At 44.8% G+C, this 16,884-nt stretch overlaps 1 long non-coding RNA gene across 1 annotated transcript in view; it reads left to right on the top strand.

Moving 5' to 3' along the window:
- The window catches only part of LOC308323773, a 105,175-nt gene extending 104,054 nt beyond the window's left edge, over positions 1-1,121 (top strand). Inside the window, exon 4 of the long non-coding RNA XR_013964840.1 lies at positions 208-1,121. This is a non-coding gene — a long non-coding RNA (uncharacterized lncRNA). The remainder of the gene's footprint in view (positions 1-207) is intronic.
- Positions 1,122-16,884: the final 15,763 nt, after the last annotated feature.

Below are 16,884 nucleotides of genomic sequence, written 5' to 3'. Positions count from 1 at the left end.
TCATTCCTAGCATTTCTTTTTCTCTTCAGAGAAGATAATAATAAAAATGAACGATCTCCATTCCACGCCGGCCGGCCCGCTCAGTTTGGGGAATATTTCTCGAAAGGATTTTGAGCTGTAAGTACTTTTTCGTATTATTTTTTTTTCTTTTCTTTTTTCTCTTGGACACGGTCAATCATTTGCATTCCTTTCTGCTTGTGTTTCTAGGATTGGAGAGAGTGGACCCTGCTGAATACTGAGACTGGACTAGTGGTAATATCGGCAGCTACTGCCCGACCAGATGTCCACTACTCTTGGCGAGGCTACTGACAGCATGGGAAACCGTCGTTAACCCTGTCACTCACATGGAGCTAGCAAACAAACCGCTTGTGAACTCCAGGAGATGGGATGTAAACACACACACACACACACACACACACCATGGGACTATGGACGGTACACTCTTCCATACATTAAGGAACAGTCAACCAATTCTGGAGAGAGACACGATTGCAAAAGGCAACTAGGCTGTACTAAATGCAGTGGTTCTCTAACTTTTTATTATTGCTTCGAGGACCACTACAACCCGTGTATCAATGGAACCACATGGACCTGTACGGGTCCATTTGGTTCCATTGGCACGCTCTCAGAGTTACAGGCCCGTAAGGCTCCATTTGGAACCCCCCCCCCCCCCTCAAGGAACACGGGGGGTCCCTGGACCCCACTTTTCTGAATCCATGACCTAATGAATCTACATACTATACAAACTACATACTTGTACATACTTGTACATACTTGTAAGTGTACATAAGTGTAAGTGATATATTTCTTTGTGTGTGTCATACTGTATACCGTATTCTCATATATTCTCACAGTACGCATTGCTATTGCGAGTGTTTGTTTGTTCAGTAACAGGAGTCTCTATGTCTCTCTCTGGTAAACAGAAAACCCATTTTCAGGTCAGGATAGCAATTTCGTCTAATCAGGAGACAGAACTCACACCGGATACAAATAGCAATGAATACTATTAGGATACAGAGTTTTTATGTTTTGTTTTCATCAAAGAAATAGCCTACCTTTACAGTAAATTTAATCTGATTGCTACATTCAGGATCAACTGTAGGCCTGGCTACCGGATGCTTTTAGCCATGTAATACTGAACAGTGTGAACACTGCATCAGCAGGTTGCATCATGAGAAATAAACACATACCCTTCCTGCATTTGCATAAACTTTTGTTGTGCGTCATTTTCACCAACTTGTTCGCATATCTTTGTCAAACGTTCATCCAATTTCAGTCAGAGGACTCACAAATAGATTGAGACCATTCATATCTTGAGAATGTTTTATTCACAAGTTGTGAGCTTGTAGATCGGTTATTTTGAGGTCGGTTTAAGTGTATAAATGTCCATTAACTTGAATCCAACAGGGGCGTGCACACGTAGACGTGGCCCTCTCTGGACCAACATGCCCTTTTGTCAAGTCCATTTGATACACTTTTCTTTCCTTGTTTTGTATTATTTGTACGTGTATAGTATGTGGCCAATGGTGACATCGATCAATTCTGGATTAAAAGCTTATAATATATTTATTTATACATTTGTCATGATGTTGTATGTCCGCAGTTTACATCCAAAAGAATGTGTCACTCTCTCGGTTCTGCACTGCTGTACTGGAGAAGTATATCACTGAGGGCAGGCAAATTTGCTTTTTGTAAGCGACTTCGTCATTCTGGGCTTGTGTTGTCTGTAACGTCGCTTGGGCTTGTTTTTCCATACCTGGTTGCTGGTTTCTCTCTCGAAATCTGGCGTGTGTGTGTGTGCGCGTGTACTACACGTGGTGACGCGCAAGTTTGTTTACTGTGTGACTAGTGTCATGGCGGAGCCCGCGTTTCAAATGGATATATTCCTCCTTATTTCTTTCAACTGCTCCAATCCAGCACAAAGAACAGTCAGAGTAAGTTGTTGAGTCCAATGCATATTATGATCCCATTTCCACCGCCGCCACGAATGTACGCTTAGCTTGATGCTAACGCGACCCCCCCCCCTCTCTCTCTCTCTCTCTTTAATGCGCGATAGAGACGCGTCTCTCTCTCTCTCTCTCTCTCTCTCTCTCTCTTTAACATGCGATAGAGAGATGCGTCTCTCTCTCTCTCTCTCTCTCTCTCTCTCTCTCTCTCTTTAACGTGCGATAGAGAGATGCGTCTCTCTCTCTCTCTCTCTCTCTCTCTCTCTCTCTCAGCAGGGAATGCTTCAAATTGACATTGGTTGTTCAAGTTAAATTGATGTGTTGATGTTATTATGATATGTACCATAGGCAGAGGCGCAACACTGACCGAACGCTAGGGGGGGATATAGAGCGGCGCCGCGAAGCGGCGCCGCCGAAAAATCCGTCCCCCCCGTCCCCCCCACCACCCTAGGGGAGGGGGGGATGGGGGGGTCTAACCACCAAAACGTGGGGTTATGGTTAGGGTCGGATTACAGAGAGGTTGTTCCAGTGACTCAATGCACATACAAAACTGCTTTGGCACAGTTATTATTATTATGAATTACCTGGCTGTGATTCCTCCTCCCAAAACGTAAAAGTTTAACCACATTATCAGCAACGCCTAAAACAGGTCAAAACTCACTGACCTCATGTAAGTTAGCATATTCTATATAAAATGTACAACACCTGGGCAGTTTTCAGGAGAGGAGAGGGTTCGCATGTTTTAAATATGTAGTTGCACCATACCTGGTGTTGACAGTTGTGCTTTCATTAGTGGCTAATATAATAATATAAATCCCAAAGTGGGGTCCGGCCGTCCGCGGGCTAATACGTGTCCATTTGGGGGTCCTTGACACGAAAAGGTTTGGGAACCACTGTACTAGAGTAGAGGATAAAGTATATTCATTCATCTCCTATCGATCTAGTCAATACGCGTTACCAAAAGTTGTGCGTGACACCAAAAGTGCTGACCTATTGAATACTGTTCCTGTATTATTAGAATCATTACGCAATCACCACAGAGTGCAAAGCACATTGGGTCACTGATGGCGGTGTAACAACTTCCCGAAGGTAGATGGGCCAAACCATTTTGGGATTTAGACAGGGGTGGATCAAATATACCCTTCAAAATATATCGCGTTTATGAACGCAGGATTTCACAAGTATTACTCCTAAGATAACTTTGGAGCCAGGGGGGATAAAAGGGGGTGACCCCCAAGCCAGAGGGGGACCCCCAAACTCATTTGGGGGGGACCAATGTGACGCTGGCAGGGGATTCGTCCCCTCCGTCCCCTAGCTTATTGCGCCCCTGACCATAGGCATTATGCCAATATTGAAGAAAGTTAAAATGACCAGAGAGCAGGCTCATCAAAAATGTAAGTTAGGCTGTTTCTGCTGTGCAGACCTGTTTTTGACCCGAAAATAATGACTTTATAATGGCAATTGGACCCCTCCATCTGTGAAGTACTGGATACGGGTGTGTGTGTGTGTGTGTGTGTGTGTGTGTGTGTGTGTGTGTGTGTGTGTGTGTGTGTGTGTGTGTGTGTGTTAGAGAAATGTTTTGTTGCAGCTGGTGCATGGTTCCACGCGCCAGATAAGGTGCCCTTTTGTTTCACTTGAGCACCTGCCCCTCAAAGTGTCTGTGCACGCCACTGGAATCCAACATAGTGCTGTCAAACAAGTCTATGAAGCTATCCATGAAATCTATGAAAAGGTTTAATATTTTATACAATATGTAGCCTAGTGCTTAAATCATCACTCTCCCAGCTAAGGGGTCCTTATAGGCCTGAACAACATTTAAGACCCTGGTGTAAACTCTGCCTGAACTAGCTATGCATACTTTGTTGGGCCGAATATTTGCCCAAAGTGTACTCGGGGCGCTCGAGTTCAAGTGGTTAAATTGTCCCGTGAGCAAGTGAGGAGGTGTCGTCATGGGACTTCCGGAGTGTGGGGTTGTCTCCGGAAGCCAATGAAGGGCTGTATTAGCTTGGCACACTGCCAGTGGTAACATTAGATAATTGGCTGCCGTCAGGGCCTTATCTGCCGTTTTGATTTATAGCTGAATAACCTGTTGTTGTGTCTGTCTGTCTGTCTGTCTGGATGGAGCAAGAGGAAGTACAGCCCAAAAACTGTATCTCCATATGATGTTTGACCTGCAGTAAAACATAACGTGTGTGTGTGTGTGTGTGTGTGTGTGTGTGTGTGTGTGTGTGTGTTGTGTGTGTGTGTGTGTGTGTGTGTGTGTGTGTGTGTGTGTGTGTGTGTGTGTGTGTGTGTGTGTGTGTGTGTGTGCTTGCCTGCCTAGCCTGTGTGAACGTGTGTGATTGTAAGTATTTGTCATGTATGATAAGTTTCTTTATCAGTCTGTACAAATTTGATACCAGGTAGCTACTGTACTGTAGCAGGGAGCTGAGTCATCTCTTGGGTTATGACATAGTGAGCTAGTGACTTTAGGTATAAGTGTACACATGATGCAATGCATTTTATTACTTGGTTTGTTGGGTGGAAACCAAAACGGTTACTTTTCAGGATTCAAATAAAAAATAATAATAGCAAAAGTACTTTTGATGCTTGTGTGGGATGCTATATGATCAAGCAGGGCGCTAATTTACGGAAAAACACAAAAGGTTAGATAAGAGGTTTCTCCCCCGACAGCAATGACAAAGTGCATACGGGGAATATAATTATTTGATAAAAGTAAATCTGTATGATCTTGATCTTTTTGTTGTTGTTGCGTTTGTTTATTTTTAATAGATGAATAATAATACATAAACATACAGACATTCAACGGAAGTAATGGCCTAATTTGTCATTTTTCTGTGGAAGGTTACATCATGTTATGAGGTCATGGGGGTTGACCTCTAACAGAGAAGTGTTACATGTCTGGGTCGTTCACAGTGGGAACTGTCGTAAAGTTCCCCTCTGCAGAATAAACTATAGTGGTCAGGAGGTGCACACACATCCAAGAACATTCAACGGGTGCTCCAACAAAAGAGATAAACTGAAGAGAAGGAAGGAAGTCTGCACACCGTTTTCAATGCTCCCCCCCCCCCCCCCCCTCAATGGCCACTGCATGCTTAGAACCGGACCTAGTTACCAACTGTATTCTGACCGCTTGTTTTTACGTCTACATTTGAATAGATGCCAAAATCTACACGCTCACTATGTGTCACAACAACAAACACGACACGTTGTGAGTGAACGATGGGGTTCAAGTTGTACTTAAATCCTATACACACAGTATACGTTCCCCAGTCAGTCCCCAAGGGGTCTGTACTTGGCCCGTTCCTTTTTTCCCATCTGAAAATCGCTGATCTACAAGCTTTTTTGATCATCATACCTATAATGCCCAAAATAGGACGGCAGGCAGAAAGTTTTTCTAGACCAAATGGGTGTGTGTGTGTGTGTGTGTGTGTGTGTGTGTGTGTGTGTGATAGAGGGAGTGTGCATGGAAGTTGGAAGGGGGTCAGACCAGACGGAGAGGGAGAAAAAAAAGAAAAAAGAATATATATAAAAAATTCAAATAAATGGTGAAAAGTTTTGTCGGAACTGAAACTCATTCTATGGTGATTTCCCTTTCAACTGTCTCTCACTGTCAACTTCAACTGTGACTCAATAACGCTGGCCCAGGACTGTGTGTGTGTGTGTGTGTGTGTGTGTGTGTGTGTGAGAGGGGCGGGGGTTGGGTGGTGGTGGGGTGGTGTAATTATTCCTCAAGGGGGTTGCTTATTGTTGCCTTTCTCCATGGCCGTATAAAACAAAGCGACCCACGCCATGCTCTATTGCACTGTGTTTAGCCTTTCATTCCGTCGCTTGACAACTTTGTGACAAGTTGTTCAAAGCGGTTCAGGGACGGTGTTAAGGACGGGGTTTGGGCGGGGGGGACAAGGTCAGCGGGGGGGGGGGGGGGGGGGGTCTGGCACCCATGTTATGGAAGTTCAGTTTGATGGCTATAGTGTCAGAAAGTAACTACGTATGTTTACTTGAGTATACTTCTACTCGATTACAATTTTGAGGTATACTTTTGTTTCAACACCTTTTGTGTATTTTCATAAATGAATGCCTTACTTGATCACACGACAGTGAAGCACAAAAGTAGAAGATCCACAAGTGACGGGCACATAATGAGCTTGTAGATCTGCTACTTTTGCTGCTTTTTTAATTTGATTCCTGAACAGTCTTTTGACATTTTTTGACAGAGATATTGTACGGTTTTCTACTACAATTATTTGAAAACTTTAGTTACTTTGCATATTTACATTATCATTACAAACATACAGTATCCATGAAATGCTTAAGCCCTATTAATGCAGAAGATCTACAAGCTTGTAAAACGTTTTCACTTTATAAAAAACGTGTAAAAAGGGACATTCTGTATAATGAGATTATGTATGTATAATGTTGATACTTCTGCATTTGAATATGCCCTTTTACGCGTAACAGAGTAATCCCACATTGTGCTATATTGCTACTTTTACTTTTAAAAGTAAAAGTACTGTTCAGTGTTGATGACATCTTTATGGACCGGCCCACGGTCAACACCATTAGCATGTTCACAATGCACTTCCCTGCTTCATGCCTCCTACTTTCCTCTCTCTTCCTCCCTCTCCCCCGCTTTTTCTCACACACACACACACACACACACACACACACACACACACACACACACACACACACACGACTTGGGAAAAAAAATGACCTCTCCGCCAGCTCTCAATTCACTGCACTTCTATAGGTCTGAATGGAGCGGGGCTCAACAAAAGGTGACATAATTTTCTCAGGGTTTGATTGGCCCCCTCCGTGCCACAGGATGACATCATGCGATCCCAACCCCTCCACTCCCCTAGCCCCCCAAAAAACCCACACAACCCCCCCCCCCCCCCCCACTCTTGGATGCTGGGTTGCCTGGGTAACCACCCTGGCGGGGGCAGGACTTGGCAGCACTGCCTGCGTTAGCTGCTTTGGCCCCGGCTGTAATGAGCTCTGGCAGCGCTCGCTGTTGTGTTTGTGGTAAACAATCTTTGGGAAAAGATGGGAGGAGGGGGGGGGGGGGTGTACTGGGGGGGGGGGGGGGGTGTACTGGGGGGGGGGGGGTGTACTGGGGGGGGGGGAGGGGGCTGATGGCTGGACGGATGGATGGATGGAATGAAGTGATTCTCAGCCTTTTTCATTTCAAAGACCTCCAGTTTGATGTCGTCGCTGTCGGCAGAAACGTCTTATCTCCATATTTTTGTAAATTGACGCCCTACTGTACTTGATCATACTATACATGCTATACGTGGGACCACCCGACAGAGACGATATGCGTTAGGCCACGGACTCCCATTTGATATAATGTATTATCTCTGGGAGGAACCCCCAATCAACCCTGTAAGATGGATGGATGGATGGATAGGGGACAATGACTGCCACCCTCGTCCCATCATGTCTTTGAATCTTTTCCTGCAGACGGAAAAACAAACTCCTCTTCACAAGCTAAAGATCAAAGTGTTGCATGTTCCACGTCCCATGCATTGTCCCTTTTACCATCATACAGTATGTTGCACATAGTGTGGTGTGAGTGAGTGGAAGGGGGGGGGGTGGCTGGTCTCTGAACTTGAAGCCAGAAAACTATTCCACAACAATCTCCTGTGGTGCAGCGACATAGTCTATGCCTCGCTTCCTGGAAGCCATGCTAACGGAAGCCGCCATCTGTTTCGGCATCTTTCCGTTCAAGAAAATTTCAATTTAAAATGTATATTTTTTTAAGATATAGTTTTGATTGTACATTTCTGCTAAGCAGCAAAGATATTTTGTCGGGTGGAAACCTCATTATGTCCAAAACGGTAACTTTTTTAGTATTCAAATCCAAAAGTAGCTTGAAACACGTCACTTGTGGATCTTCTACCTTTTTTGCATTTATTTGACACTGTAGTATATGATCAAATAGTTAAGGCGTTAAATTACAAAAAACACCAAAAGTTAAAATATGGAGATACGATTTATCAGCAACGATATATATGGGATATGGGATTTGCATCGGGACAAATTTAGAAACGGATGGAGGCGGACATCCGCTGTAGTGTCTTCGCAATCACTGTATAATGGAAGCATTCGAAAATTATGCGTGAGTCAACACTCTTGTCTCGAGGCGGCCCAGGGGTTGAGTAAAGGGCGCGCAGCCACGCATGTGTCTCAATTAAGTTCCCTAATTTCCCCGAATGGATGACAGTGGTGGAGGAGGTTGAGGCTCTTCCCTCTTTAACAGCCATAGCAGCCTCGTCACCCATGTCACTTTCATTTTGAAGCCTCGTCCAGTTTTTGATTATCTACTCAAAACTAACAGTCCATAAAGTTCATCCAAGACATTCAGAGTTTGGGATTGTTTTTGTCGGTGAATAAACGCAGTGTTTTCCATCATGCAGAGGACAGACGGGGGTGTTTCTGTTTGAAGTGTGAATAAGTGGAGGACGAGGAGGGGTTAGTGTCTTCTGACGTCAACAACCACTCTCTGGGTCTGGGTTCTCCCACAGCATCCATCACAGTCACCAGAACTGCAGTTGGAGGCCCTCTGCGCGGTTGGGCATTTACTCAAGTACTGTACTGTACTTAAACCCTATATGGTTGATCGGAGTCCCTCAGGGCTCTATGCTAGTGTATTTTCTGTTTGATATTTTCTTCGAAAGACCTCCTTCCCCATAATACGGATGCTGCGGATTATATAGACCAAAATATCTTAGGTAATTACCTAAGAGATATAGGTAATTACTAATTGTATATTAACCAATTGAGCCCTATACTGTACAATTTGACTATTCACAAATAGCCGATCTCAGTCATCCAGTATACTTTTGGTTCTTTATGTATTTAGATTGCTAATTATTGGCATTGTTGTGAATATGGTGCTTTTACTTGCATTGCAAGTACGGTATTTCTACATAGCGATATTGGTACTTTTATTTAAAAAGTACAACGTCTGAATTCCTTCATGACCCTTAACCCCGACTAATAAATGACACTTTTCTTTGCTGTCGGGCAGAAACCTTGTATCTCCATATTTCAACTTTTTATATAGTTATGTACATTTACACCCATATAGAAAATGTGAAAATAGCCAATCTACAAGCTTGTAGATCGACGATTTCTACTATTCATTTCATTCTATTATTCTTAATAATGTTTTTTTTATTTCATTTTAAAGGAACGGTTTTGGATATACAAGGTTTTCCTGCTTGGTGTGCGGCCAGCACCATTACAGGGCCCATACACCCCAGTATCACACGCAGACAAATGGCCATTTCCCCCTTGGAATAGTCGTTAATGAGGATAATTTGAAGTGAGGTTGACGCGCGGCGCGGAGCCAAGCCCACGGCTGGATCCAAACACTTCACTTCTGCATCATATACAGATGGCTTTAAGCGCACTCCAAACCATTTCCTCAAATTGGGGCCGAATCCCTGAAGGAAAAATGACACAGTTTACCACTCCGTTGGAAAGGCTCCACATCTCGTGCTGCTGCCGCTACACAAAACGTATTGTATGAAAGAGAAGCTAATATATGACGCAGGGCTAAGCTTACCAGATTTCAAACAAACAGATTGAAGAATTGCAGGGCTTCTGTTTGAAACATAACTAGGAACACTGAAGGCCCTTTATATTTATTTATGCTGTTACAGAGCCAGTAGCTCACTGCATGAGTCATTGTTAGCCTAATGAAGCCTGTTTTGGTAGAATAGAATAGAATAGAATAAGATCATGCAGTATTCTATTTTCCCTATCCTGAAAGGCCCTACATGCAGTAGTATCCTATAGGTCCTTACACAAAATGACTGTTTTCTTTCTTCTGACAATATACTTTTTTTCAACCTATTGTTTGTGAACTCACCCACCCATTGTCGGATTGTTTATTCGTCACACTCTTTCTGTGTGAATCATGTAAAAATGAATGCCGTTTTACACTCAAATCTTCAACCTGGCATTCCCATTGAGCACGTTATTACATTTGAACATTTTGAAAACATTTAAAAAACAGCAGATATGCATGCTCGCGCTGTAATGACGCGTTTTGAGCTTGTGCAGTATAGGTTCTCAAAGTGGGGTCCCTGCAGGGAGGAGGTTCCACATGGACCCTTACCGGTCTGTATTAACTCTGATGTAGCCTACACATTCGTACGCTCTCAGAAGTAGGGGGGTCCTTGAAATGAAAAAGTTAGAGAAGCAACAAGTTTGTAGATTGGCAATTTTCGCCAGTTTTTGTGCGTGGGCTTAACTGCTTGAACCCCATGCAGCATTCCTACTGTGTCGGGAACATCCGCCAAAAATATCCGATTTACAAGCTCAAAACGCAACGCGTTTTAAGCTTTGTAGATCATCTATTTTTGGTGAGGAGATTTGGCATATATAGACGCAGTTGGAGTATAGTTGTGACTCTCGGGTCCTGTTTCACTAAAGACTATAGAGGGCTTAAGTGGTTAAGTGCTTAAGTGAACGCGGGCAGTTTTCCCATGGTGCAGTATTGATGTACATAATGGACTGTGGTGCACTAAGCTGGCCTCCTGTTCGCTTCCTTGGAAGACTGGCAGCTCTTCAGTGGGCATGGCTTCATGACGCTGCCAGCTAGAATGAGCTTGAATGCTTGCAGCGGGGCACAGTGGGCAGTAGAAATGGAAAGTAACCCAGCATATATATGGTCACTGCTGGGCCAGAAACCTCTTATCTTCATATTCTAACTTTTTCTGTTTTGTGTGAATGTAATGTAAATTAACGCCCCATACAGCGTCACGCGAAAAGCATCAAAAGTAACCGATCCGAAGGTTTGGCGTTGTAGACCTGTTCCTTTTGCTGTTTTTTAGTCCTGAGCAGTTACATTATTGGACATGTGAGGTTTCCACCCGACAGAAATGATGTTTACTAGTGCCATTACTTGAGTACAGTTTTGAGGTGAGATTTACTTTACTTATGTTTTCCATTTCTTTTTTTTTACTTCTACGCAGGCACTTTTCTTTTACTCCACTACAATTATTTGACAGCTTCAGTTACCCGTTACATTATGTATAATCAAATGTAACCACTTATGCCCTATTTTATACTTTGGATATTCTAAAATAGCCCATCACAACGTCTGCTATTTTGGAAAAAAATGTTTTACATTAGAAAAGAAATAAAAGGTCAGTACTTTTACCGTGGCACTGCAAGTATGTTTTGATGCCAATACTTGTGTATATTTTACTCAGGTCATATTTTCAATACAGGCCATTTTTTCTTGCCGCAGAATATTTCTACATGGTGGTATTGCTACTTAAAGTAAAATATCCGAGTACTTCTTCCACCACTGTATGGGCTTTAGCGGCCGTGGCTTTGTGACGTTGCCAGCCTGAGCGAGCGGTTTCCAGCGGGCACAGTGTGGGTTGCGTGGGCGTACAGTCAGTGAGACATCTGCCGCTCTTGTCTGCACAGGAGAACCGGTCGGAATCAATCCATTTCCCTTTGCATGATTTTCCCACAATTGATGTGTTTATTGTTTTTTCCTCCTCCTCCTGGCTTCCCCTCTGACATGATTGTACCTGCGATTAGTTTTTTAGCATGACTTTGATGCTTATAAAAAAAAAAGACGTTTACCATCCGAGCCCTTGTGAATCTTGCAGCTTTGACAAGTAGAGACGACCTTCCTTTGACAGGTCAGGTACCTCGCGTTGCAGATTTATGCCCGCTGACAGCTGTGGGACGTTGGCACGATGACACGGATGATGCAGCCGCACATGGCAAACATCCTCCAATCTGGGCAAGCACCCTCTCTCACACTCCTCTCTCTTCTCTCCTGTCTCGCTCTGTCTTAATCCCCATTGAGGAGAGTGTGTGTGTGTGTGTGTGTGTGTGTGTGTGTGTGTGTGTGTGTGTGTGTGTGTGTGTGTGTGTGTGTGTGTGTGTGTGTGTGTGTGTGTGTGTGTGTGTGTGTGTGCGTGTGCGTTTTGTGGGAGGGGGTGGGATGGGGTGTAGTGGCGGCGGATAATGAGGAGATGGGGAGCAACCAAACAGGGCATATGGGCCTCCGCTGACATCCATGGGAATGTGCGGGATCTTTTCAGGGGTAATTATCAGCATCAATATGGAGAGAGCAGTGGCAAGGAGCGGGGTGGGGCGGTGGGGAGGGGAGGGGTTTTAACCACAGGCTCAGCCAAGGACTTGTAGCAGAGGAGAGAGAGAGAGAGAGAGAGAGAGAGAGAGAGAGAGAGAGAGAGAGAGTGACGTGGGTTCACTTTCACTCCGCAGCGAAAACAGTCGATTTCACGATGAGGTCAGCGTGACCTTTCGCACAGAAACGGCCCCGCACGTCTCAATACAGCGCAGCGTTCCTATACTACTCTGTCTGGTTTCTGGAGAAGTGATCATGAGAAATGAGGTAGACGACGTTATCATATCAGAAAGCCAGTGAACCGGCCCAGTGAGAATGTTTTTAAACCGCTGAGAACCCTATTAATACTTAGTCGAGCGAAGTCCCCCAGAGATCTGTTATTAGACCCCTCCTTTTTTCCCTTCGACACCAAATCTATTTGCCGAACATGGCTCGATCTACGACACGCATTGTGGTTTTAGACGTGCTAATTTCACCAAATGTTCACCAACTACAGTATGACGCTAGTATTCTTGTGGTTAACCCATTTTGACCTGAGACCAGATTCTAAAAATGTCTTCTACATGCTGACAGTTTTCTGAAAAAGCCATGTTTCTATGTCAGTCGTTGCTCCAGACTGTATGATGGAAGCATTTGACTGTTCATCACCTAGATCTCCATATATGAAGATCACGACACAAACCCTGGATAGCCATACATGGTTTGACATCGGCCAGCAACTCTACATCTGACCTCACTGACACCAGATGAATATTAACTCCTGCTTCTCAACTGTGCCGTATTAAGAAGCTCAGTTGTTTCAGCACCCTCAGGGCGTCTTACTGGTGATATTGTACATCACGTCTTGTATGAGAATATCGTCTCTGTCCAAAACTGTTACTTCTCAGGATTCGTATAAAAAAAACTGCAAAAGTAGCAGATCGACAAGCTCACAACGCGCTTCAACTCCTTCTGTGTGACGCTGTAGTGGGTGTTTCTACTTCTGTGTGACGCTGTAGTGGGTGTTTTTACTTCTGTGTGACGCTGTAGTGGGTGTTTCTACTTCTGTGTGACGCTGTAGTGGGTGTTTTTACTTCTGTGTGACGCTGTAGTGGGTGTTTCTACTTCTGTGTGACGCTGTAGTGGGTGTTTTTACTTCTGTGTGACGCTGTAGTGGGTGTTTTTACTTCTGTGTGACGCTGTAGTGGGTGTTTTTACTTCTGTGTGACGCTGTAGTGGGTGTTTCTACTTCTGTGTGACGCTGTAGTGGGTGTTTTTACTTCTGTGTGACGCTGTAGTGGGTGTTTTTACTTCTGTGTGACGCTGTAGTGGGTGTTTTTACTTCTGTGTGACGCTGTAGTGGGTGTTTCTACTTCTGTGTGACGCTGTAGTGGGTGTTTTTACTTCTGTGTGACGCTGTAGTGGGTGTTTTTACTTCTGTGTGACGCTGTAGTGTGTGACGCTGTAGTGGGTGTTTTTACTTCTGTGTGACGCTGTAGTGTGTGACGCTGTAGTGGGTGTTTTTACTTCTGTGTGACGCTGTAGTGGGTGTTTTTACTTCTGTGTGACGCTGTAGTGGGTGTTTTTACTTCTGTGTGACGCTGTAGTGGGTGTTTTTACTTCTGTGTGACGCTGTAGTGGGTGTTTTTACTTCTGTGTGACGCTGTAGTGGGTGTTTTTACTTCTGTGTGACGCTGTAGTGGGTGTTTTTACTTCTGTGTGACGCTGTAGTGGGTGTTTTTTACTTCTGTGTGACGCTGTAGTGGGTGTTTTTACTTCTGTGTGACGCTGTAGTGGGTGTTTTTACTTCTGTGTGACGCTGTAGTGGGTGTTTTTACTTCTGTGTGACGCTGTAGTGGGTGTTTTTTCTGTGTGACGCTGTAGTGGGTGTGTTTTCTGTGTGACGCTGTAGTGGGTGTGTTTTCTGTGTGACGCTGTAGTGGGTGTGTTTTCTGTGTGACGCTGTAGTGGGTGTGTTTTACTTCTGTGTGACGCTGTAGTGGGTGTGTTTTACTTCTGTGTGACGCTGTAGTGGGTGTGTTTTACTTCTGTGTGACGCTGTAGTGGGTGTGTTTTACTTCTGTGTGACGCTGTAGTGGGTGTTTTTACTTCTGTGTGACGCTGTAGTGGGTGTTTTTACTTCTGTGTGACGCTGTAGTGGGTGTTTTTACTTCTGTGTGACGCTGTAGTGGGTGTTTTTTCTGTGTGACGCTGTAGTGGGTGTGTTTTCTGTGTGACGCTGTAGTGGGTGTGTTTTCTGTGTGACGCTGTAGTGGGTGTGTTTTCTGTGTGACGCTGTAGTGGGTGTTTTTTCTGTGTGACGCTGTAGTGGGTGTGTTTTCTGTGTGACGCTGTAGTGGGTGTTTTTTCTGTGTGACGCTGTAGTGGGTGTTTTTTACTTCTGTGTGACGCTGTAGTGGGTGTTTTTTACTTCTGTGTGACGCTGTAGTGGGTGTTTTTTCTGTGTGACGCTGTAGTGGGTGTTTTTTACTTCTGTGTGACGCTGTAGTGGGTGTTTTTTACTTCTGTGTGACGCTGTAGTGGGTGTTTTTTCTGTGTGACGCTGTAGTGGGTGTTTTTTCTGTGTGACGCTGTAGTGGGTGTTTTTTCTGTGTGACGCTGTAGTGGGTGTTTTTTCTGTGTGACGCTGTAGTGGGTGTTTTTTCTGTGTGACGCTGTAGTGGGTGTTTTTTACTTCTGTGTGACGCTGTAGTGGGTGTTTTTTACTTCTGTGTGACGCTGTAGTGGGTGTTTTTTACTTCTGTGTGACGCTGTAGTGGGTGTGTTTTCTGTGTGACGCTGTAGTGGGTGTGTTTTCTGTGTGACGCTGTAGTGGGTGTGTTTTCTGTGTGACGCTGTAGTGGGTGTTTTTTACTTCTGTGTGACGCTGTAGTGGGTGTTTTTTACTTCTGTGTGACGCTGTAGTGGGTGTTTTTTACTTCTGTGTGACGCTGTAGTGGGTGTTTTTTACTTCTGTGTGACGCTGTAGTGGGTGTTTTTTCTGTGTGACGCTGTAGTGGGTGTTTTTTCTGTGTGACGCTGTAGTGGGTGTTTTTTCTGTGTGACGCTGTAGTGGGTGTTTTTTCTGTGTGACGCTGTAGTGGGTGTTTTTTCTGTGTGACGCTGTAGTGGGTGTTTTTTCTGTGTGACGCTGTAGTGGGTGTTTTTTCTGTGTGACGCTGTAGTGGGTGTTTTTTCTGTGTGACGCTGTAGTGGGTGTTTTTTCTGTGTGACGCTGTAGTGGGTGTTTTTACTTCTGTGTGACGCTGTAGTGGGTGTTTTTTCTGTGTGACGCTGTAGTGGGTGTTTTTTCTGTGTGACGCTGTAGTGGGTGTTTTTTCTGTGTGACGCTGTAGTGGGTGTTTTTTCTGTGTGACGCTGTAGTGGGTGTTTTTTCTGTGTGACGCTGTAGTGGGTGTTTTTTCTGTGTGACGCTGTAGTGGGTGTTTTTTCTGTGTGACGCTGTAGTGGGTGTTTTTTCTGTGTGACGCTGTAGTGGGTGTTTTTTCTGTGTGACGCTGTAGTGGGTGTTTTTTCTGTGTGACGCTGTAGTGGGTGTTTTTTCTGTGTGACGCTGTAGTGGGTGTTTTTTACTTCTGTGTGACGCTGTAGTGGGTGTTTTTTACTTCTGTGTGACGCTGTAGTGGGTGTTTTTTCTGTGTGACGCTGTAGTGGGTGTTTTTTCTGTGTGACGCTGTAGTGGGTGTTTTTTCTGTGTGACGCTGTAGTGGGTGTTTTTTCTGTGTGACGCTGTAGTGGGTGTTTTTACTGTGTGACGCTGTAGTGGGTGTTTTTTCTGTGTGACGCTGTAGTGGGTGTTTTTACTGTGTGACGCTGTAGTGGGTGTTTTTACTTCTGTGTGACGCTGTAGTGGGTGTTTTTTCTGTGTGACGCTGTAGTGGGTGTTTTTACTTCTGTGTGACGCTGTAGTGGGTGTTTTTACTTCTGTGTGACGCTGTAGTGGGTGTTTTTTCGTAACGCCCTATACTTGATCGTAGGGCGTTACGAAAAAACACCCATACGAAGATGAGATGTTTCTGTCCCGACGGCAACGACATAATCACCATGCATTTATTTTAGACTGATGTGCATTGCTGCGCATTCATTCATCTGCCTTTGCATGCATTAATGCATCATGCCTGCGTAACAGTGTGCCGACCCAGACGGTGGTTGACGTGTCCAGCGATGCCAGCCTCCCCTCTCTCTCTCTCTCTCCCACTCCGTCGTACATCACGGCTGTCTGACAGCCCCTCGTTTCACTCCTGGGCTCAGCATTCCGGCTGCGAGACCACCTCAAACGCTCCGAGCTGTCCCCCGCTTCGGTGGGAACGTCGCTTCCATGCCCCTTTTCTTTACGCCCCGTTTGAACCGCTGCCGGCTGGCCGGCCACAGAGCACCATTCTGTCCCAACGGCGGGGAAATTATGACGAATGATTTTCATTTTCTCCCCTTCTTTTTTGAAACCAGAAAATATGAACTTTTTCCAGCAGAGGGGGTGACTCAACACACAGCAGCTTTAGTGGCTTGACCTTTAGCGAGCTGGCAAAGAGGAAGGATCCGTGTAAAATGGAAGAACCTGAGACTGAGAGGTTTTATTTTTCCACAACAGACCTGTCCAGTCCCCTTTCTGGTCTTCTCTGAGAGGGACGTTTGGCCAAGTCAAAGGTCGGGGCAGCACTTATCCGCTCAATGAGACGTCTGGGAAAGCTCTGGAGTTTTTACACTGAGAAGAGACAGTTCCACAGGGCCACTTTTCAATGTCTGGCTGATCTGATATTATGACAAAGAATATCCTTATTGTTTGCCAGGATGCGAGGTTAAAAAATGTCA

This window comes from Protomyctophum bolini (genome assembly GCF_963924005.1).
Source record: "Protomyctophum bolini genome assembly, chromosome: 11".
NCBI classification, from domain to species: domain Eukaryota; kingdom Metazoa; phylum Chordata; class Actinopteri; order Myctophiformes; family Myctophidae; genus Protomyctophum; species Protomyctophum bolini.
This window is presented reverse-complemented; position numbering and strand designations above follow the sequence as displayed.